The 24,470-nt window shown below is 45.8% G+C and overlaps 1 protein-coding gene and 1 pseudogene across 8 annotated transcripts in view; one reads left to right on the top strand and one right to left on the bottom strand.

Moving 5' to 3' along the window:
* ATP2B4 (ATPase plasma membrane Ca2+ transporting 4) overlaps positions 1-24,470 on the bottom strand; it is a 117,144-nt gene that overhangs the window by 71,309 nt on the left and 21,365 nt on the right. The gene's annotated exons all lie outside the window — the stretch shown is intronic.
* LOC101147053 (ribosome biogenesis protein NSA2 homolog) lies at positions 14,808-15,739 on the top strand (annotated as a pseudogene).

A 24,470-nucleotide genomic window follows, 5' to 3' on the forward strand; every position in this document is an offset into this window, starting at 1 on the left:
TTGGCTCCCAAAACATTACTGCCCCTGGTTGCCTCTGGAACCCAGGCTGCCTTTCCCCTGCCATCCCCCACGGTTCCAGAAGAAGCACCAGGCTCACCGCCTCCATAACACCTCTCAGGGAGCGCCTGCCTGCTGCTCCGAGGCCAGGGCGGCCAGCAGCAGCTGCTGGTTTCCAGGCCAGTTGACAAGCTGTTATAAACAGTCGCTTTAGGTTGCTATGGCAAAGCGAGTGTGCAGCCCAGCGACGGTAAAGCTATTTATGTGCCTGTAATGACAGAGTGGTCGGTTTTTTATTATTTTACTTTTAAAGTTTTCCTTTCCCAACCCCCTAAATCAGCTTTAAAAAAAAAAAAAAAAAAAAGAGCCACCGCAACTTTCTCAGGAACAAAAAGAGGATAGCCAGAAAATAGAGCCTATGACTTGAGCCAGGAAGGGGAAGATGGAAGCAAGGAGTGTGGGTGAGCTCCTTTCCAAAAGCGAATGTGCGGCCTCTGGCCATGCAGGCCTCTAATCACTTAGGAACCAAAGCCCTGCCTCTGGCTGAGCTCCTCAAGGAGAAATGCCAAACCCCAGGGTCTTCTCACCTCCCTGCACTTATATTACGGAGAAGAGACAAAGCCACTTTGTCTTCTTGCTCTAACAGCAGCACTCCTCCATCCCCCCAGCCCCCACCAGCTGCCAGTATCAAGGGAGGAAGACATGGAGGATTCACCAGGGCTCGTGGGAGAAGAGCTTCGAAGCCCCCATCCCCTCTGTGGGTAGCAGCGCCACCCAGGCAAGGAGCCTGCTCACTCTAACTGGAGGGTTGCAGAGAACAACCTCTAGAGGTACCTCTGAGGAGACACGTGTTTCCTCCACTTCTACAGAGAACTTTCATCCAATCCTTTCTCCTTAGCTTTGGGGTGAAGGGCTACTTCTGCATAGCAAGACCCAAGATTTTAGTCAAGGTGGTGAGGACCCTTAGTCAGCATTACAGAGTCAGCATGCAAGGTTCAGATGCTGATGGATGAGTAACAGTGCAGCTGATTCCTCCCTAGACACATATGTCTTGGGCACCAGAGACATGGGAAAGGTTTTTGGCCGAGGGGTTAGGGAGTGATCAGAGGTCAGTCTGCATCTATTGGATGGAAGTACTATGGCCCTCTGCCTTGACTCCCTCAACCAAAAATAAAATAGCAAAGAAGAAAAGAAATAAGGGCCATAGGTGGTTCAAGATGGGCAGGAGAGGCAGGTGCAGTGGCTCACGCCTATAATCGTGCACTTTGGGAGGCTGAGGAGGGAGGATTGCTTGAACTCAGGAGTTTGAGATCAGCCTTGGCAACATAGTGAGACTTATTTTTTTTTATCTAAACAAAATAAAGAAAAAAATGAAGGTCAAGAAAGTGGGAGTCACAAGTCAATGTGGTAATTAATCACAGGCATGCACACACTCACACACACGCAACTGAGCTGAAAGCGTGAACTGACTAATAAATATGCTATAGGTCGTCAATCACTAAACAACATGTGAGTAAGAGAAAGAGTCACCTTTCAGAAACAGCTAGTTGGAATATAAAGATGCTGCAGGAATTTATCAACCCCTTTTCCCCACCTTATTCCAGCTTCTTTTGGATTGGTATACACTTATTAGGAGATTAAAAACCTCTTACTGCCGACAGACATATTAACCAGATAAAAATAAAGTTAGGGCAGTGTTAAAAACAGCAAATTGCATAGACTGTTCCATTTCCTCCCATCTCATATGATAACTGAATGTCTCCCAGATGCCACCATGGCTCAGAAAGGATATAGATGAGAACACTCCCCACGGGGAGGAGAGAGGGCAGGAGAAGGGGGAAGACACTGATGCTCCCATCAGGGAAGCACCCTTCTGGTGCCCCAGGAGAGGTTAAAGTCCTAACTGACAGCCCTGGTTAGCTCATAAGCTCTTGTTGGAGAAATCAGAACTTGGGATAAAAATCAGTCTTGGCAGAACCTTGAGGTCAAAAGAGCAGAGCAGGCATCATTTCTAAACCTGTCAAACCAACTATCATCAGCATCCTAGTTCCTATAGGGTGGGAAGGGAGAAGGGAGAGGTGAGGAAAGGGTCCACAGATGAAAAAGGTATAGTCCTGGACTGTTGGGTGTAGGCTGATGGAAAAGCACTAACTATGAATTAAGGTTCCAGATAAGCTATGCTTCTCTTCCTAGGTTAAGAGTATGAACTCGGCCGGGCGCAGTGGCTTACGCCTGTAATCCCAACACTGTGGGAGGCCAAGGTGGGTGGATCACCTGAGGTCAGGAGTTAGAGACCAGTCTGGCCAACATGGCGAAACCCCGTCTCTACCAAAAATACAAAAATTAGCCACGTGTGGTGGCACACGCCTGTAATCCGAGCTACTTGGGAGGCTAAGGCAGGAGAATCACTTGAACCGGGGAGATGGAGATTGCAGTGAGCTGAGATCGTGCCACTGCACTCCAGCCTGGGTGACAGAGCGAGACTCAATTAAAAAAAAAAAAGATAAAATAAAAAAAGAGTATGAACTCAAGCCAAGTGGCCATTACTTGGGAATACATAAAAAGACAAAGAGATGCAGACATGTTTCAGTGTCCCAAGGTAGAGTGAGCTTCCAAAACTCATGGACTAGAAAGAACATCTATTCCAAAGGGCTCGCACCGACAGTGATGGACACAGGGCTCATTGTTGAAAGAGACAAAGGGCAGGCAAAGAGGTGACTCAGCCCCAGCTGGTCATTGTTGATGGAAGTCTCTCAGGCGAGAGAAAGTGGAGAGTATTGTTTATTTTTCTTCCAAGTGAGCAGAAAGGTTGTGTCATCACCTCTCTATCCCAACCTCAGCTCCAGAGCCTGGCCTAACCTGTGCAATTAGTGAATGAGCCACCTCTCTCTGTTCCATCCAGTGTGCTTCTGTTTCCAAGGGAAGGAAAAGTATGAAAGTCCCAGAAAGAGGCCAGGAACGGTGGCTCACGCCTGTAATCCCAGCGCTTTGGGAGGCTGAGGTGGGCAGATCACCTGAGGTCAGGAGTTCGAGACCAGCCTGACCAATATGGAGAAACTCCGTCTCTACTAAATATACAAAAATTAGCAGGGGGTGGTGGCACGTGCCTGTAATCCCAGGTACATGGGAGGCTGAGGTAGGAGAATTGCTTGAACCTGAGAGGCAGAGGTTGTGGTGAGCCGAGATCACGCCATCGCACTCCAGCCTGGGCAACAAGAGTGAGACTCCATCTCAAAAAACAGACAAACAAACAAACAAACAGCAACAACAAAAAGTCCTGGAAAGGGATCCAGTCTCCAGAGACAATCAGTAAGACCCAGGCACCACTCCTTCAGCACTTGCTCCATCTCCCCGCATTCTTTGCACCTTAAAATTGGCGGACTGAATGAATGGTTGATGGCACATCTCCCTTGATCTGCAGGACACAGTCACAGAGGTTTTGGTGCAGATAGAAGGGGAATGAGCCATCACTGAAGGAATCCATCTACTCTCTAGGGAGAGGCAAAGGTGAACACAACCCAGTTGATTCTAAACTCCTATATATACCACTGTAAACACCACTTCGACCTCCAAGGCAAAACCTGGAAGAATGGTGGGATGGTGGTCGGAGGTTTGTAGGAAGTGAAAAAATAAGATATTTTCTGGATTATTTTATTTCTAAAGCCCTAAGCTACCAAGATCATAAGAATACCTAGCACCAAACTATTTCCACCTCCCCACTTTTCTCTATACCTCATTCCCAAACTTCTGACTTTATTATCCCATACTTATGTGTATCCCTTCCCCTACCTCCTTCTCCCCAATCTATCTGTCTATTTCAATCTCTCAATCTCTCTCATTCTCTTTTCCCACATCTCCAGGGACAGCTTAATTGGATTGATCCTTGCCTGGATAATTTCTGAAACCAATCAGTCCTGTCCTAGTCCACAGTGGCTCACATAGTGGAAGGAGCAGGAATGTGCTGAAAAGCAAGTCAGGCACTTGTGGGGCTGCCACAGCCAGCACCAACCCAGGACCCATCTGTGTCACTGGGGTCACGGATGATGGGTCAAAGGCATGTGGGACCAGATTCCATGAGCCAATCTGCATTCTCCCCAGTCCATCTGGAGCTTGCTTGTCTAAGTCAAATATTTATGCGGGAACTAACTACACTGGAGGTAGAGATAAACAGTTAACACTGAGGAGTCTAGGTGGGGGAAGGGGAGGGATAGGAGAATATTCCCATGGATTAAATACAAAAGTCAGTTATAGTAACTACAGCCGTCTAAAAAATGAAAAAAACAAAACAAACCACCAAAGTCAGGATGTAGTATGCTCAGCCAAGCTCCCAATCTAGCATAAATAGGGGAGTGGCTTGATGGAGGCAGAAGACTAGACAGATTAAAAAGGCACTACAATCTGACCCTGGCTCCTTTCAGGGTTCCCAAAGAAGCTGACAACTCAAGAAGTGAACACAATAAGCTAGTCCTACCCAACTACAAGCTGCAAGATGGCTCCACTGTTCCACCTCCGTTCCACTCTGAGCCTACAGAGCGTGGTGGGGAATAGACATATGGACGCTAAAATCCAACCCCTGGTGACAGGCTGCTTTCTTCTCTCTTTCCCCACCACTACACAAGGATTCGCAGAGGAGGAGTAGCATCACACATCCTATCCAAGCAGAGTGAAACTTTCGTAGGCATCTCATGCTATTTGTTTCTGCAGAAGATTGCCAGAGCAAGCTTTCCCCCAGTTCCTCCAGTCTAACACACCCTGGCCAGCTGTTCCAAATTAGCAAGATCTTCATCACCAGAGAGGGATCTTTTTCAGTGTGGGGGGGAGGGGGTCACTTTCCTCCCTTTAGGGTTCCTGTCACTGGGCCCTCTCTCTGTAAGCAGCCAAGTCCTCAGAGAAGCTGAGGACACGCCAGCCTGCTGTCTTCCCTCCCTCCTCCAATGGCCGGCCCAAGAAAGTGAGCTCGCCTTCATGCGGGGGAAGTCCCACGGCAGTGAGGCTATGGAAACTTTGCCGTCTAAGGCTGTGGAATTCTTCCACTGGGCTCCTGCAGTTAATCATCGCAGCTCCCTGGATTCCCAACTTTGGGCTTTAAAAGGTAGCACCCGAGCAAGAAGGACAAACATATCCAGGAGAAGAAAGAAAAAAAAGTTGGTGTAAGCGAAAAGATAGCTACCTCCAACACTAGTCTACTGAGTAACTGAGCAATTGTGAGAAGAGGAAAGAAGAAAAGAGCACAGGAAAAATAAGTATAGGCCACACTCCAGAACATTACTCCAGACTGCCAGCGAATGCTGCCCATATCCACTCCCTAGAACCTACAGGGAACATTGCTCCTTTGCTAATGTACTTGTAGAAGGATTATCTAGGGTTGCTTTGTTTGAAACTTTCTCCTCTCAGCAGATCACGGGCTTCTGTCCCCCTTTGGAAAAAAGTGCTAGAGGCAGGGCACAATGATTCACACCTGTAATCCCTGCATTGTGGGAGGCTGAGGTGGGGAGATCACTTGAATCCAGGAGTTCGAGACCAGCTGGAGCAATATGGTGAAACCCCATCTCTACAAAATATACAAAAATTAGCCAGGCATGGTGGTGCGCACCTATAGTCCCAGCTACTCTGGAGGCTGAGGTGGGAGGATCTCCTGAACCTGGGACGCAGAGGTTGCAGTGAGTGGAGATGGCACCACTGTACTCCAGCCTGGATGACAAAGTGAGACCCTATCTTAAAACAAAACAAAACAAAAGCAAAAAGGTGCTAGAGAGCTCACAATTGTGAGTACACAGCACTGAAATATTAACTTCCAAGATGGTCAAAGTGGCTTCTTAGGCCAGGTTGTCATGGTTTCCAAGACCACAAACAGAAGTTTGGTTCAAAAGAAGGGCAGGAAGGGAACTGCTTTCTTCTTCCTAAGGGAATAGTTTCAAGAGCCAAGATAAGAGGGGGATATGGCAAAAGGAAAAGAAGTTTCCATAACAGGGCAAAGAAAATGGACAGTCTTGAGAGTTCAATTTTTCCTGGTGAGCATAGGGAGAGAGGCCTCATTTGTAGGATTATAAGGCCCTATTCAGATGGTGAGATAAACCTAGGAGATTAATAGGAAGAGGAGTCAGCTTTCTACTATGTTAAATGTCCACCCAACAAAACCTAGGAGGCACGAAGAATGGGGGCCAAAATTAAGCTGCTTTGGGAAAGCGAAGGCCCTCCAAAGACTCTGAGTTTTGCCTGAAAGAGGGCAGATAAGATAATTATCCCCAGAAGTGATGTGTGGAGGTGCTGTTTCCAGAATTGAGGGCTGCCTTGCTGTCCACCTCCTGCAGGTCTCCTGGTCAGGACCCTTTCAACTCTCATTTCAAAGGAGCCAGATGGAGGAGAACATTGTTAAGAAACCAAAATGCTACCATTCCTCCCAGCAGGAGCTGTCAGCTGAGTGTGGCCACCTGGCCCAGGAATTCCCTTTCATACTCATGGGCAGTTCTCTGTGGCTTATGAGAATCCCCTTGGATGCTTCCTCCTGAGCTGGTGCCAGCTTGGAAAGGAGACAGAGTTGCTCACTGCTCTGCTCTACCCAGAAGCAGCAACTGTGGCACCACTGTAGGTTAATTACCACGTATGCTCCACCACCTTCTCAAAGCAGGTAGGCTGACCACAAGCTAGGAGGCAGGTCAGACCTGTCACAATTTTATCACCAGTAACAATACTAGCCAGTAAGTTCCTGGTCTTTTCAGGGAGCATGTCCTCTGCTTTTCCCACCAACTACATCAAACAAGAATCCCATAATCATAGCCACGTAGATGGAAAAGTCTAAACAAATCCCCTCATTTTACATTTAAGCATGTTATTAGCAAAATATTGTGCTGAGCACTGGATAAAAAGGCTACACAATCTTTTTTTTTTTTTTTTGAGATGGATTCTAGCTCTGTCACCAGGCTGGAGTGCAGTGCTGTGATCTCGGCTCACTGCAACCTCCGCCTCCCGGGTTCAAGTGATTCTCCTGCCTCAGCCTCCTGAGTACCTGGGACTACAGGCACGTACCACTATGCCTGGCTAATTTTTGTATTTTTAGTAGAGACAGTGTTTCACCATATTGGCCAGGCTGGTCTTGAACTCCTGACCTCGTGATCCGCCCATCTCGGCCTCCCAAAGTGTTGGGATTACAGGCGTGAGCCACTGAGCCCGGCCAAGGCTACACAATCTTGACAGGAAAGCAGGACAGGGGCAGAGACACCTGAGGCAAAGAAATCTGTATTGGGTGTCAAAGGAAGGGCAGAAACATCTCCCACGCCTGCTAGCCTGTGCCTACCCAAAACCTCTAGGGTTTCCCCTGCCGCCAGCTTGTGGCCATCAAGCTGCTGCAGGAGAGAGCTCATCACAGCGTGGGCCTCCCACTAAGGGCTCAGCCTGAGCAGAGGGGAGCCTTCTCTTTCCAGAGCTGCTACATACAGTCAGGTAGCATGTGCCCTGAACATGGGCACCAGGTAAGGAGGTGGTTTGGGAGATGAAATCCACCCTAAGTTTTGCCAGATGGGCCTTGCTCCTGTGGGCTATATTCACCTTTCTAAAATCTTTAAAAGTACCTTAAGGGCCGGGCGCGGTGGCTCACGCCTGTAATCCCAGCACTTTGGGAGGGTGAGGTGGGCAGATCACGAGGTCAGGAGATTGAGACCACAGTGAAACTCCATCTCTACTGAAAACACAAAAAATTAGCCAGGCGCGGTGGCAGGCGCCTGTAGTCCCAGCTACTCAGGAGGCTGAGGCAGGAGAATGGCGTGAACCCGGGAGACGGAGCTTGCAGTGAGCCAAGATCACACCACTGCACTCCAGCCTGGGTGACAGAGCGAGACTCTGTCTCAAAAATAAAATAAAATAAAATAAAAGTACCTTAAGGACTAGCAGGTGCAGTTAACTGTCAACCTGGCATTCCCTTGGGTCACTAAATCCTGAAAAATATCTCAGGAAGAAAACCAGTAGTGAATCCAGTTTGACATGGGGATGCACCAGAGCCAGAGCTGAAGATGTCAAAGTGGCCAGCCCCGTGGGACCCCTGCACCTGGGCCAGGCTCCTGCCCCTCACAGCTCACAGGCTGTCCCATGAAGTCCTTCCCAAGTAGCACCAGTGCCTCTCAGCCAAACCTCCTCCAAATCCATTCTCCCTGAGCCTTCATTTCCTCATCTAAAAAAATGGGGATCAAAAAGTCATCTACCCCATACCAAAGTTGAAAGGATTATTACTTTTTTCATGTGCAAAGGCCCTTGCCCTTGGATGAAGATCAAGTATCTTAAGAAGCCACTGAACAGTGGAGGCAAACTGCTTCTGCCCCTCTGTCAGAGCCTCCCCGTGCCTCTGGCCACCGTGCTCCTATACTTTCCAGTCCTGGATCTGGACCCTTGGCTCTGTGTACCAGGAGGACATTGGTACTCCCCATTCCCAGACTTCTCCAGAATCTCTAATTTTTGCAGCTATATCTGGGGAATCTATCTGTCTGAGGTTCCTTTTTAAGTGGTATCAGCAAGACTAAGTAAAAAGACAGAAAGAGTTCGTGAGAGTAAAGGAACTCTGTTAAGAACTCACATGTGGATAATGCTTCACAGTTTTCAAAGCACTCTGACATTTGATCTTTGCAACAATCTTTTAAGATAGACAGGACTGACAATATCATTCTTTGACAGATTTTAGAGCATATGGTCTTAAAGGTGAAGTGACTCACTCAGTTAAGGCCATGCAACCACAGGAAGAGCCTAGAAGAAGCTAAGGCATACTCCATACTACAAGGTCCTAAAAGAAATTGGAGAGAAGAGGCTGGGCACAGTGGCTCATGCCTGTAATCCCAGAGACTCAGGAGGCCGAGGCAGGAGGATCGCTTGAGGCCAGGAGTTTGAGACCAGCCTGGGCAATACAGTGAGACATCGTCTCTACAAAAAATAAAAAATTAGCTGGGTGTGGTAGCATGTGCCTGTAGTCCCCACTACTTACGAGGCTGAGGAGGGAAGATTGCTTGAGCCCAGGAGTTTGAAGCTGCGGTAAGCTATGATCACACCACTGCACTCTAGCATGGTGACAGAGCAAGACCTTGCTTAAAAAAAAAAAAAAGAGAGAGAGAGCAGCCTGTAGAAAATAGTGGGATAATTCTAGGCCCAACCCAGGACATTGGAGCGGGGGATTCCTGTCCTGATGAGCTCAGAGGATTAATATAGGTTCTCCTACTTCCTCTCAGAGGTAACAGTGAGACATGCTGAATGTATGTGTGATGTGTGTGTGTGTCACTCTTCTTGGCCATGGGTACCTTGAGAGTACAGTTTGTGGTCTAGATGGAGGCGGTACACCTCCTGGTGTGTTGTGGAGGTACAAAAGGGAGAACAAAAAAGGGTGGAGGAAGATTAGAGAAAGAAAGGAAGAGGGCTCTTTCCCTTAGGGAATTCCCAGTCCGCAGAATTCTAAATAAAGAAGACAGGATACACCCATATTAAGAAGGCCTATGATTATAGTACAGCACATCCAGAAATATTGAAGTGCATCAGGACCAGGAAGGACAAATACTGAAAAGGGGAAGAAATGCAAAAAACAAAAGCAAACACAAACCCAAAAAATATAAACAGGAAACAAAATGTTGCTCTACAGTCTCTAGACCCTTTAAAGGCCTTCAGCACTGAAAGGAGGGAATCTCCAGGGTTAACAATAGGGTCTTTCCCTAGGAAGGCAAGCAAATGCAAGGTTCTGGCCCCAGATAATCACTTCTCTCTAGCTAGCACTTCTGGGTTCAGGTGATGTCATGCGCATTAAGTATTTGTCGAGAAAAGAGACCTCTGGAAGAGTAAAACCTCAGGACAGAGTTTATAAACAGCACACTCAATTCCACCTGCCTTCCACTATCTGGGAGAGTGACCCTCCTCAGTTTCCTGCTACAAGGAAAGAGTAGGCTATTCTCTTCATATTACTGCAAATTATGATATACCCAAAAAATGTGATTTAAAAAAGGAGGGCCTCCATGGGCAGATGAATGGACAAACAAGTGTGGCACATCCATACAATGGAATTATTATTCAAGGAAGGATGTTCTGACACATGCTGCCACACGGATGAACCTTGAAAACATTATGCTAAGTGAAATAAGCCAGTCACACACACACAAACAAATACGGTATAATTCTATTCATATGAAGTATGTAGAATAGGCAAATTCATAGAGACAGGAAGTAGAGTGGAGGTTACCACAGGCTGGATGGAGTGGGGAATGGGCATTATTGTTTAATGGGTACAGAGTTTCAGTTTGGGATGAAGGAGAAGTTCTAGACATGGATGATGGCGATGGGAAACCTACATTGGGAATGTAGTTAGTACCACTGAACGGTCTACTTAAAAATGGTTAAGATAAGCTGGGAGTGGTGGCTCATGCCTGTAATCCCAACACTTTGGGAGGCTGAGACGGGTGGATCATGAGGTCCAGAGATCGAGACCATCCTGGCTAACACGGTGAAACCCTGTCTCTACTAAAAATACAAAAAGAAATTAGTCGGGTGTGGTGGCAGGAGCCTGCAGTCCCAGCTACTCGGGAGGCTGAGGCAGGAGAATGGTGTGAACCTGGGAGGCAGAGCTTGCAGTGAGATCGTGCCACTGCAGCCCAGCCTGGGCAACTGAGTGAGACTCCATCTCAAAAAAAAAAAAGGTTAAGATGGCAAATTTTATGTTCTGTATATTTTATCACAGTAAAATAAATAAATAAAAATAGGAGAAGGAAGAAGAGCAGATGGAAGAGTCATCCTGGTATAGACAGGTGAGAAGGGTGGAGAAGGGAAGAGCAGAGCTAAATTCCAGATGTGGACCAGCAGCTGCTGTCACCAAGAGCTCAGACCCATTGTGGTAATGGAGGTGGAGGCCAGTGGGGCACAGGTCAGTCACCACAGACATGCCCAGGGCTGGGAGCCCACACAGAGCCTGGCACAACATCAAAGAACTCAAGGGACCTGGCAAAGCTGAGTGACAAGGCAAAGGGGTGGAGAAACAGACTGGGCTTTCTGAATACCATGCAGCGTGCTTGTGTGTGGTAGGAGACAATGGTGGGAGTGCATTGAGGGTGGTGGGCATAGGGTAGACAAATCACCTTTTCAAAGAGCAGGAGAAAGGCATCTGTGTTCATCCTCTCCTCTCCCAAAGTCACCCCATCATCAGCTCAGAGAACACAGGCACCTGGTTACAGCAGGTACAGCTAAGGCTTTCCTGACCCAAGATGGGGAACTAAGTCTCCAGGCTTTTTGATCACTCTGTATTAGTATCTCATTTGATCCTCTCAACAACCTTGGGATATGGGTCATATCACTCCCATTTTACAGAGGAGAAAACTGGCTAAATACTTTGTCTAGGCTCACACAGTAAGAAGCCAAGCCAGAATCCAAACCCAACTTTGGCAGAAGCCACACTTTTTTCATAATATTGCCTTTGAGGTGCTTTCCAGACATGAGAGCTCTCCTTCTCAGTGATCATTCACCTCTTAAAGTATGGTGCAGAGATTAAGAGCATAAGCTCTGTGGACAGACAGCCCAAATCCCAGATCCACCACCACCATCACTACCCATTTGACCTTGGGAAAGTTTTTTTTTTCTTTTAGACGAAGTTTCTCTCTTGTTGCTCTGGCTGGAGTGCAGTGGTGCGATCTCAGCTCACTGTAACCTCTGCCTCCTGGGTTCAAGCAATTCTCCTGCCTCGGCCTCCCAAATAGCTGGAACTAGAGGGCCACCCCACCATGCCCGGCTAATTTTTGTATTTTTAGTAGAGACAGGGTTTCACCATGTTGCCAGGCTGGTCTCGAACTCCTAACCTCAAGTGATCTGCCCGCCTCGGCCTCCGAAAGTGCTGGGACTACAGGCGCGAGCCACCGTGCCCAGTCCCTGTGCTCTTCTTCTTATTTATTTATTTTTTTGAGACAGAGTCTCACCCTTGCTAGGCTGGAGTGCAGTGGTGCGATCTTGGCTCACTGCAACCTCCGTCTCCCAGGTTCAAGCAATTCTCCTGCCTCAGCCTCCCAAGTAGCTGGGATTACAGGTGCTCACTACCATGCCCAGCTAATTTTTGTATTTTCAGCAGAGATGGGGTTTCACCATGTTGGCCAGGCTGGTCTCGATCTCTTGACCTCACGATCTGCCCACCTCGGTCTCCCAAAGTGCTGGAATTACAGGCGTGAGCCACTGTGCCCAGCCCTCCCCCCACCCCCCACCTCCGTTCTCTTCTTACTGCTCCCTAGGAGCCTATTCATCGGCTGTTACATTGAACTGGGACCTCATTTTTTATCTCCACCACCCCAAGTGATACATTCTCACCCCAATGGCATGCATTCTCACAATCTTCCAACCTACTACCTTTTGTGATAGCAATTTTTATCCTCTTTCAACAACTGAAGGAACTGAGGCCTAAAGCTCTACAGTTAACTTGTGGTGAAATTGGACCATAAACCCAAGTCCAAAAAACTCATGGTCTTGGCTGTTATGTGATGTTTTGGCATTAGAGAGAAAAAATCTACCACATGGTAAAGGGAAAAGTAGCTTGGGTTGAATTTCAAATACTTGGATTGGAATCCAAGCTCTGTGACCTTGGACAAGTTTCTTTCTTTTTTTTTTTTTTTTTTTTTTTGAGATGGAGTCTTGCTCTGCCGCCCAGGCTGGAGTGCAGTGGCACAATCTTGGCTCACTGCAACCTCCAGCTCCCAGGTTCAAGCGATTCTCCTGCCTCAGCCTCCCGAGTAGCTGAGATTACAGGCACCTGCCACCACACCCGGCTAATTTTTGTGTTTTTAGTAGAGACAGGATTTCACCATTTTGGCCAGGCTGATCTTGAACTCCTGATCTTTTGATCCACCTGCCTTGGCCTCCCGAAGTGCTGGAATTACAGGCGTGAGCCACCACACCCAGCTTTTTATATATTTTTTTTAGCAACAGGGTCTCACCCTGCCAACCAGGCTGGATGGAGCAATCTTCCCGCATCAGCCTCCCCAGTAGCTAGAACTACAGGCTTCCCCCACATGCCTAGCTAATTTTTATTTTTATTTTTTGAGACAGGGTCTTGCTCTGTTACTCAGGCTGGAATGCAGTGGCATGATCAGAACTCACTGAAGCCTCAGCCTCTGGGCTCAAGTGATCCTCCCACCTCAGCCTCCTTTGTGGACTACAGGGGTGTGCCACCATGCCTGGCTAATTTTCAAATGTTTTTGTAGAGACAACATTTTGCTATGTGGTCTCGGCTGGTCTCAAACTCCTGGGCTCAAGTGATCCTCCCACCTCTGCCTCCCAAAGTGCTGGGATTATGGGTGTGAGCCACTGCACCTGGCCAGAAACTATAATTTTTAAATGCCTGCTTTGGGCTTGTCATTCTGACATATATTACATGAAATTATAAAGATTAATGATTCAAAGTGATTAATACAAGAGCTACTCAAGAAATGGTAATCTTTATTATTTTCTTTGATATCACAACCATAAATTTTTTTTTAACTGACACATTTTCTATCATTTTCATTTGTGTTTCCTTTTCGTTTTTCTTCCCGTCTGCTAGTTTGGAAGTTATATTATACCAAGTTTTTTAGTATTAGCCTAGAAATCTTAACATAAAGACTTCTAATAATCAATATCTTTAATTTTTTCCCTAGAAAACATAAGGACCTTAGAACACTTAAACTCCAATTACTATATTCACCTTCTAATTTTTTTTTTTCAGACGCAGTCTCACTTTGTCACCCAGGCTGGAGTGCAGTGGCGCGATCTCGGCTCACTGCAACCTCCACCTCCTGGGTTCAAGCAATTCTCCTGCCTCAGCCTCCTCAGTAGCTGGGATTACAGGCACGCACCACCACACCCAGCTAATTTTTGTATTTTTAGTAGAGACGGGGTTTCACCATGTTAGCCAGGCTGGTCTCGATCTCCTGACCTTGTGATCCACCTGCCTCAGCCTCCCAAAGTGTTGGGATTACAGGCATGAGCCACCGCGCCTGGCCTCACCTTCCAATTTATATGCTATAGTTACTGAGGATTTAAATTATACCTTCATTTTATTCCTATCAATTAGACATTGTTATATTTCTGATATTTCTTGTCTTTGACATCAATATATAGATTTCACTCCATGTTTACCATTTTATTTGCTCATCATCCCATCTTCGTTTCTTTTTCTTTTTTTCTTGAGACAGGGTCTCCCTCTGTTGGCCAGGGTGGAGTGCAGTGGTGCCATCATAGCTCACTGCAGACTGAATCTCCTGGGCTCAAGTGATCCTCCCACCTCAGTCTCCCAAGTAGCTGGGACTACAGGCCTGCATCATCATGCCAGGCTTTTTTTTTTTTTTTTAATTTTTATTAGAGATGAGGTTTCTCTATTTTGCCCAGGCTGTTCTTGAACTCCTGAGCTCAAAAGATCCTTTCATCTTGGTTTTCCAGAGTGCTAGGACTATAAGGCATGAGCCACAGTGCTCAGTCCATCATCCCTTCTTGAATCTTAGACTTTCCTTTTAGTACAGGCATACCTTGGAGACATTGCAGGTACGATTCCAGACCACTGCAATAAGGCAAGTTCCTGGTTATTTATTATTTTTTTGGTTTCTCAGTGCATATAAAAGTTATGTGTACACAATACTATAGTCTATTAAGTGTTTTTATGGTTAAAAAACACAATGTGACTACCTTAATTAAAATATATTTTGTGTTAAAAATGCTAATGATCGGCCGTGGTTCACGCCTGTAATCCTAGCACTTTGGGAGGTTGAGAGGGGCGGATCACTTGAGGTCAGGAGTTCAAGGCCAGCCTGGCCAACATGGTGAAACCCTGTCTCTACTAAAAATATTTTTAAAAAAGGGTGACCCTTTCCTGTCCTGGCCTGCGCGGAGTCTCTGAGACCTTAAAATTGAGAGTGTTTTCGCACCTCAGGGGCTACTCCTGGTGGTTCTGCGCCTGTCACCATGCCACAGAACGAATATATTGAATTACACCATAAACACTATGGATACCGTTAGGATTACCATGAGAAAAAAAGAAAGAAGGAAAGTCGAGAGGCTTATGAACGAGAGGCTCATGAACGTTCAAAGAAGGCAAAGAAAATGATTGGTCTGAAGGCTAAGCTTTACCTTAAACAGTGTCATGCTGAGAAAATACAAATGAAAAAGACTATCAAGATGCATGAAAAGAGAAACACCAAACAAAAGAAGGATGAAAAGACTCCACAGGGAGCAGTACCTGCCTATCTGCTGGACAGAGAGGGACAATCTCAAGCCAAAGTACTTTCCAATATGATTAAACAGAAATGAAAAGAGAAGGTGGGAAAACGGGAAGTCCCTCCGACTAAAGTACGTGCCCAGGGAGAAACAGATGTATTAAAAGTTGTTTGAACAGGAAAGAGAAAGAAGAAGGCATGGAAGAGGGTGGTTACTAAACTCTGCTTTGTCGGAGATGGCTTTACAAGAAAACCACCTAAATATGAAAGACTCATCAGGCCAATATGCATTTCAAGAAAGCCCATGTATTACATCTTGAACTGAAAGCCACCTTTTGCCCACCAATACTTGGTGTAAAGAAGAATCCCTCATCCCCACTGTATACAACTGTGGGTGTTATTACCAAAGATATTGTCATTGAGGTAAATGTGAGCGAATTGGGCCTTGTGACACAAGGAGGCAAAGTTATTTGGAGAAAATATGCTCAGGTTACCAACAGTCCTGAAAATGATGGATGCATAAATGCAGTCTTACTGGTTTGACAGCAATTTCATATATAATTATTGAGGACTACACACCAACTGAAAAAACTGCCGTTACTGTAATGTTTCTACCAAACAGCCATATATGTCTGCAATCAAGAGATTTATTACATTGTAAACATTAAAATGGTCCAGTTTTATAAATGGTCTTTGTTTTGAAATCTGCTTAGACCCCATGTTCATAAAATTGAATGATTGAAAAAAAGCAAATATACAAATATCCTACTTCATCAATATCTGCATTTATGCGTGGGTATTCAGCAATTTCCTGAAAAACCACCAGTTCCGTTGAAAATGCCTTTCAAAAAGGTTAACACACACTTAATTATGTGTCTGAGAATTTAACTGAAGTATCTTCTACCTCGTTAATCATTAATCCTAAAAAGGTAGCATTAATACAGATGTTAAGTTTACAGTGTTTACACTAAAAGTATGTGAGAAGACACAAAGTTCAGAACTCTTAGAGAAATCTTTTCACCTGTGAAATCCTTAACTTCTGAATACAGCAAAGGTCTAGTGAATTCACATTCTAAACATTTTTTTCTTCCATTTACCATGTAGAATAATACCTACTAGGCACTGTTTTCTACTTGAATCATGAAAATGAAAAAAAAACTAAAGTCTTTGTACTTTCTTAGCATTTCTGTGTTCTAAACAGTATATTTCTAGTTTCAGAATGGTATTAAGAATTAGTTTAAGCAACTCCAGCTAAGTTTTAAAAGGATAAAGAAGACTGCACTGATTCTCTGAGGAGAAATTTATTTGCAGTTAGAGGACATAAAAAAGTAAGGTGTTAGGGTTGTAACTTGGTGAAAGCACTTTTGTGATCTGTGATATGTTGTAGCTTTAAGGATGGCGGTATATTACATTAATCTATAATCACCAAAAAAAAAAAAAACAATAGCTGGGCATGGTGGCACATGTAATCCCAGCTACTCGGGAGGCTGAGTTGAGAGAATCGCTTGAACCCAGGAGGCGAAGGTTGCAGTGAGCCGAGATCACACCGTTGCACTCCAGCCTGGGCAACAGAGCAAGACTCCGTCTCAAAAACAAAACAAAAAACAACGCTAATGATCATCTGAGCCTTCAGGAAGTGGTAATCTTTTTGCTGGTAGAGAGGTCTTGTCTCAATGTGGATGGCTGCTTGCTGATGGGTGGGGTAGCTGTGACAATTTCTTCAAATAAGACAACAATAAAGTTTGCTGCATTGATTGACTCTTTAGTGAGACTTCTCTATAACATATGATGCTATTTGACAGCATTTTTTCCTTTTCTTCCTTTCGTTTCTTATTTTATTTATTATTATTATTTGAGATGGAGTCTTGCTATGTTGCCCAGGCTGGAGTGCAGTGAACATGATCTGAGCTCACTGCAATCTCCACCTCCCAGGTTCAAGCAATTCTCCTGCCTCAGTCTTCCAAGTAGCTGGCATTACAGGAATGCACCACCACACCTGGTTAATTTTTGTATTTTTAGCAGAGACAGGGTTTCTCCATGTTGGCCAGGCTGGTCTCCAACTCTTGATCTCAGGTGATCCGCCTGCCTTGGCCTCCCAAAGTGCTGGGATTACAGACGTGAGCCACCATGCCTGGCCTCTTTTTTTTACATCCCCATGAAGGACTGATATTTGACAGCATTTTACCCAGAGTAGAACTTCTTTCAAAATTGAAGTCAGTCCTCTCAAACCCTGCAGCTGCTTTATCAACTATGTTTATGTAATATTCTAAATCCTTTGTTGTCACTTCAACAGTATTTACAGCATCTTCAACAGGAGTAGATTTCATCTCAAGAAACCACTTTCTTTGCTCATTCCTAAAAAGCAACTCCTCATTTGTTCAAGTTTTATCATGAGATGGCAGCAATTCAGTCATATCCTCAGGTTCTACTTCTAATTCTAGTTCTCTTGCTATTTCCACCACATCTACAGTTATTTCCTCCACTGAAATCCTGAGCCCCTCAAAGTCAGCCATGAGGGTTGGAATCAACTTCTTCCAAACTCCTGTTAATGTTGATATTTTGACTTCCTCCATGAACCATGAATATTCTTTTTCTTTCCTTTTTTTTTTTTTTTTTTCCCAGACGAGGTCTCACTCTGTCACCCAGGCTGGAGTGCAGTGGCACAATCATGGCTCACTGCACCCTCGACCTCTCAGGCCCAAACGATCCTCTCACTTCAGCCTCCTGAGTAGCTGAGAGCACAAGAGCACACCACCATGCCTGACTAACTTTTTCACTATTTGTAGAGACAGGGTCTCCCTGTGTTGCCAGGCTGGTCTCAAACTCCTAGGCTCAAGTGATCCTCATGCCTCAGCCTCCCAAAATGCTATGATTACAAGCATGAGCCACCATTCCCAGCCCTTGAATGTTCTTAATGGCCTCTAGAATGGTAGATTCTTTCCAGAGGTTTTCAATTCACTTTGCCCAGATCCAACAGAGGAATCATTGTCTATGGCAGCTATAGCTTTACAAAATACACTTCTTAAATGATAAGACTTGAAAGTCAAGTTTGTTCCTTGTTCCATGAGCTGCAGAATAGATTTTGTGTTAGCAAGCATGAAAACAACATTCATCTCCTTGTATGTCTCCATCAGAGCTCCTGGGTGACCAGGTACATTGTCAATGAGCAGTAGTATTTTGAAAGGAGTAGGTTTCAACAGTGGGCTTAAAATATTCGGTAAACTGGCCAGGCACGGTGGCTCACGCCTGTAATCCCAACACTTTGGGAGGCCGAGGTGGGCAGATCACCTGAGGTCAGGAGTTCGAGACCAGCCTGACCAATATGATGTAACCCTGTCTTTACTAAAAACACAAAAATTAGCCAGGCATGGGGGCATGCGCCTGTAATCCCAGCAACTCGGGAGGCTGAGACAGGAGAATTGCTTGAACACGGGAGGCAGACACAGCAGTGAGCCGAGATCGCACAATTGCACTCCAGCCTGGGCAACAAGAGCGAAACTCCATCTCAAAAAAAAAAAAAAAATATATATATATATATATTTGGCAAACCATGCTGTAAATAGATGAGCTGTCATCCAAGCTTTGTTGTTTCTTTGATAGATCACAGGCAGAATAGATTTAGCATAATTATTAAAGGCCCTAGAAGCCTGGCGTGGTGGCTCACGCCTGTAATCCCAACACTTTGTGAGGCCAAAGAGGGCGGGTCACTTGAGGTCAGGAGTTTGAGACCAACCTGGCCAATATGGTGAAACCCCGTCTCTACTAAAAATATAAAAATTAGCAGGGCGTGGTGGCGGGCGCCTGTAATCCCAGCTACTCAGGAGGCTAAGGCAGAAGAATCACTTGAACCTGGAGGGGTGGAAAATACATAAAGACCCTAGGATTTTCAGAATGGCAAACATTGACTTTAACTTGAAGTCACCAGCTGCACTGGCCCCTAATGAGAAAGTCAGCCTGTTCTTTGAAACTTTGAAGCCAGGCATTGACTTCTCCTTTCTAGCTATGGAAGTCCTAGATGGCATCTTTTTCCAAGAGAAGGCTGTTTTGCCTACATTAAAATCTGTTGTTTAGCATAGCCACTGTCACCAATTATCTTAGCTAGATCTTCCGACTAACTTGCTGTGGTTTCTATGTCAGCACTTGCTGCTTCACCTTTACGTTGTGGAGACAGCTTCTCTCGTTAAACCTCAAGAACCAAGCTCTGCTAGCTTCTAACTTTTCTTCTGCAGCTTCCTCCCCTCTGTCAACCTTCACAACATTGAAGAGATTTAGGATCTTGCCTTGGATTAGGATTCAACTTAAGGGAATGTTGTGGCTGGTTTGATCTTCTAATCAGACCACTTGAACTTCCTTCCTGTCAGCAAATAAAGCTGTTTTGCTTTTTTATCATTTGTGTGTTAACTGGAGTAGCACTTTTAATTTCCTTCAAGAACATTTTCCTTTATTCACAGCTCGGCTAACTGGTACAAGAGGCCTAGCTTTGGGCCTATCTCAGCTTTCAACACGACTTCCTCAATAGGCCTAATCATTTCTAGCTTTTGATTTCTAGTGAGAGACCTGTGACTCTTTCTTTCACATGAACACTTAGAGGCCATTGTAGGGTTATTAATTGGCCTACTTTCAATATTGTTGTGTCTTAGGGAATAGGGAATCCCCAGGAGAAAGAGAGAGATGAAGAACAGCTGGTCAATGAGGCAGTCAGAACATACACATTTGTTGATTGTTTGCTGCCTTATATGGGCACCATTTGTAGCACCCCAAAACAATTCTATTAGTAACACCAAAAAATCACTGATCACAAATCATCATAACACATATAATAATAATGAAAAACTTTGAAACATCAAGAGAATTACCAAGATGTGACACAGAGACATGAAATGAGCACATGCTGATAGAAAAATGGCGTCAACAGACTTGCTCAACACAGGGTTGCCACAAACCTTCAATTTGTTTAATAATAAAATAAAAAGGCAGTGTCTGAAGTACAATAAAATAAGGTATGCTTATAATTTTTCTTCTTTTGAATTATTTCTTTTAGAAGTTGCTTTAGTAGGCCTCGCATAGTGGCTCACGCCTGTAATCCCAGCACTTTGGGAGGCCAAGGTGGGAGGATCATTTGAGGTCAGGAGTTCAAGACTAGCCTGGCCAACATGGCGAAACCCCGTCTCTAGTAAACATACAAAAAAATTAGCCGGGCATGGAGGCGTGTGCCTGAATTTCAACTACTTGGGAGGCTGAGGCAGGAGAATCGCTTGCACCTGGGAAACGGAGGCTGCAGTGAGCTGAGATTGTGCCACTGCACTCCAGCTTAGGGGACAGAGTGAGACTCTGTGTCAGAAAAAAAAAAAAAAGAAGAAGTTGCTTTAGTGGAGTAGTCTGTTGGTAGAAACCTCTGTTTTTGTTTGTCTCTAAAGGGTTTTGTTTTGCTTTTTTTTTTTTTTTTGAGACAGAGTCTCGCTCTGTCACTCAGGCTGGAGTGCAGTGGCACAATCTTGGCTCACTGCAACCTCCGCTTCCCAGATTCAAGAGACTCTCCTCAGCCTCCTGAGTAGCTAGGACTACAGGCGTCCCGCCACCATGCCTGGCTAATTTTTTTTTTATTTTTAGTAGAGACGGGGTTTCACCATGTTGGCCAAACTGGTCTCGAACTCCTGACCTCGGGTGATCCCCCGCCTCGGCATTCCAAAGTGCTGGGATTACAGGCATGAGCCACCGTGCCTAGCCGTGTGTTCATATATTTAGATACAGGCTCACTCTGTCACCCAGGCTGGAGTGCAGTGGTGCAATCAAAGCTCACTGCAGCCTCGAACTCCTGGACTCAGTGATTTTCTTGCCTCAGCCTCCTGAGTAGCTGGGACTGCAGGTGCGTACTACTGTGCCCAGCTACTATATTTTTTAGATAAAGCATATAAAGCAAGTACAAATAATATGTTTCTTTAGGCATACATATGGTTATCAAGAGAATGGTGAATACAACATTACAGCCCAAGACAGTGGTTTGGCTGGGTGATGAGGTGGGGAGATGGGATAGGGGTCATAGGTGGATGCAAATAAATGATAGTGATCTCATTTTTGGGTGGTGGGTTCAAGTGTGTTCATTAGGTTAATAAAAAACATTAATAGCATATATAAATAAGCAGTAAAAGAGAGGCATGCATAAACCAGTCAAGAAAATGAACTGTAGATTTTGACTCATCCAATTTTGTGCATCTGAGAAATAAACAAAAGAGATAGAACTAGAAATGAAAGGCAGAGACAGAGAGAGAGAAGAAAAAAAATGGTTCCTATTTCTACCAGCAACATTTTTTAACTTGTATGATCAAAGACAGCCATGGAACTATCTAAAAATATCAAGACTCTTAAATAAGAACTTTTGTTGAAAATTTCATGGTCTAAAATAGCCATTTAACAACACAGTCAAGGCCAGCCACGGTGGCTCATGCCTGTAATCCCAGCACTTTGGGAGGCCGAGGCAGGAGGATCACTAGAGCCCAGGAATTAAGAGGGCAGCCTGGGCAACACAGTGAGACCCCATCTCTACAAAAACACAACACGAAACAAAAAAACATACTCAATATACTGCATCTGACTTTATTATCCTAATAAAAAAATATCAATCAACTTAAAAATTCTGGCCTTTTGGTGGTGGTAGAGGGAGGAAGGGGATGAGAGTGGGAGTACAGTGAGGGGCAGAAGTGCTGATCTGCATTTACTGCTCTAGGGACAGGAGGCCTGGGAGCTGCCCTGTGCGGGACCTCCGCAGCCGGCATGCTGAGCCGCGCACCAGCGAGTCCCGGGGGTGTGGCAGCCTCGCTCGCCCTAGCCCGCACCGCTCCCCGCCCGCCCTCGCCCGGGGCCGGCCGAGTTCGGACCTGCAGCTCCCCCGGCCTCTGCGCGGTGCAACTCAGCCGCAGGCGCCGGGCTCAGCTGGCTACCAGCGCGGCCCGGGAAGCAGCTGGGGAAACAAACGCGTTAGCCCTGGAGGCCTGGCTCAGCACAGAAGCCCCAAATAAGGCGGGCCGACTCCACCCGGGCAGCAGCGATTGCTCAGAGGGGGCCGATGACTCACTCGACCCAGCCAGCCAAGCACCTCTCTCCCTCCCCAGGGACCCTCGTCCTGTCCCCTACCACATCACACCACACCACAACCCGGGGAACACACCTGGGGAACCCTCCCAGTTCTCACCCTGCCCCTCACCTGGCCTCCCTGAAACCAAACCCTGTGGCTTCAGTGGCTCAGCCGACTTCTCAGCACAGCTTCCCCGGGAGCGCCCGTCCTTGAGCTGCCAAAACCCAGGGGACCAGGGCCTCGCTCCAAGCTTTACAGGGCAGGCATGCTTGATAAATGTCTATTGATCAATGCATGCATTATGTCAGAGGACAAGGGCAAAAACTGGGCTGTTTCTGGGATGTGTGCGTGAAAGCCACTCCGTTTACATCACCATGGAAGGGAAGGCTGGGGTAAATCTGAGATGCTTCAAAACAGGCTATTACAGCGTCTACAAGTGAGTGTTCTCATTAGCCCTCAGCAGCTCTGGAAGAAGGGGAGGTAACCTGGAGCACACCCTACTTAGCGTATGGGGACCCTGGGCCCCAGAGTGGAGAGTGTGACATGCCTGGCCGGGTACGAGTGGGGGCTGTGGAGTTTCCGTGACCTCAATTTTTCTGGTCTGTAAAGTACAGCACTTGGTTTTTTGCTTGTTTTTTAGACAGGGTCTCTGTTGCCCAGGCTGGAGTACAGTGGCATGATTAAGGCTCACTGCAGCCTCAACCTTCCTGGGCTCAGTGATCCTCCCACCTCAGCCTCTTGAGTAGCTGGGACTACAGGTATGCATCACCATGCCCGGCTATTTTTTTTTGTTTTGTTTGTTTTGGTTTTGGTAGAGATGGGGTTTCCCCATGTTACTCAGACTGGTCTCGAACTCCTGGGCTCAAGCTATTCTCAGCCTCCCAAAGAACTGGGATTATAGGCGTGAACCACTACGCCCACCCTAAAGTGAAGCACTTTTAACTTTTCAAAGCACCTCCATTTAGATTCCATACTCTCTCCTTAGATTATCATAACTATCATTTATGGATACAAACTAATGACGAATGAGAAAAGTGAGGCTCAGAGGTTAAGTGACTTGCTCAAGGTCACACTGTTACCTACTAGCTTGGTCAAGAGTGGAAATAAATTAAGGAATTCTTTTTAATGCCCCAAGATTCCAAGATTTTTCACCCACTTTGAACACATCATTCTCACTTACTGGAATTCACTCTCCCATTCTACAGCGTGGAGAGAAGCCACCCTACTCAAGAAAGAGGACTCAAATTTTATAGGAGCTGGAGAAATGAATGGTCTCCCCAACCTCAGGGGAGTAAGGAGGGACTTTCCCATGCAAAAATCTCCATAAATACGAATCTGTATATTTGTAGGCACTCCATGATATACAAAGCACTTTCATATCCAGTATTTCAAGTGATTCTTGTCACTTACCTTACCCTGTAAGGTATTCAAGAGGATATTATCTGATATTTTAAGGAGAGTGAAAAGGCTGCAGCAGTTAAGTGGCATGTTCAACAATAATACCCCATTTCCTTCCCATGCGTTGCATTACATTGGTTACCCCTGAGGTTCTGAGATAACCAATGTAATGATGAAAAACTCTCTATATTCATAATGGAAACCCAAAGCATCTCTCTCCATTTTTCTCATTTCTGTCCTCAAGATGCCCAGAAAGGAGGAAGGTGGAGGGGTGACACCTTGGTATGGGCCAGGGGACAAACTATGAGCACAGAGTAGCCCAAGCCTTCCCCAGAGTCATGGCAAAAGGTGGTACCAGCTCATGGGTGAACGCAAGACTCCATGTCCTGGCCCTGGATCCTGCACGGAACAGGTGCCTTGGACAAACCTGTATCTGTCATGGAGGCCACCAGGACTCCTTATCACTCTTGAATTTGTAGCAGTCAGTTGGTACAACCTCCAAGAGGCTGGCACCTCGGGCTGTCATTCCAAAGCCACCTAACTGCCAAGGGGTGTCAAGTGGCCCACCACAAGCACAGGGACTTTCCCATCTAGTGTCCCATCATAGACACTAGACATTGTCTTTGTCCCCAGCTGCATGGTTGCTAATTATCTTTTGGCTGGTGACAGCCTCCAGATCTTCCTTTCTCTCTGCCCCTTCTTGTGCTATTCTTGGATTTTTTTTTTTTTAAAAAAACACTTCTTTTCTTTAAAAATATAGCTGCAGATAAAATATACTTAGCTTCTCTTTCACACATATACATTTAAGAGAATGAAGGCAGGAAATC

Source organism: Gorilla gorilla, chromosome 1, assembly GCF_029281585.2.
Source record: "Gorilla gorilla gorilla isolate KB3781 chromosome 1, NHGRI_mGorGor1-v2.1_pri, whole genome shotgun sequence".
Classification (NCBI taxonomy): domain Eukaryota; kingdom Metazoa; phylum Chordata; class Mammalia; order Primates; family Hominidae; genus Gorilla; species Gorilla gorilla.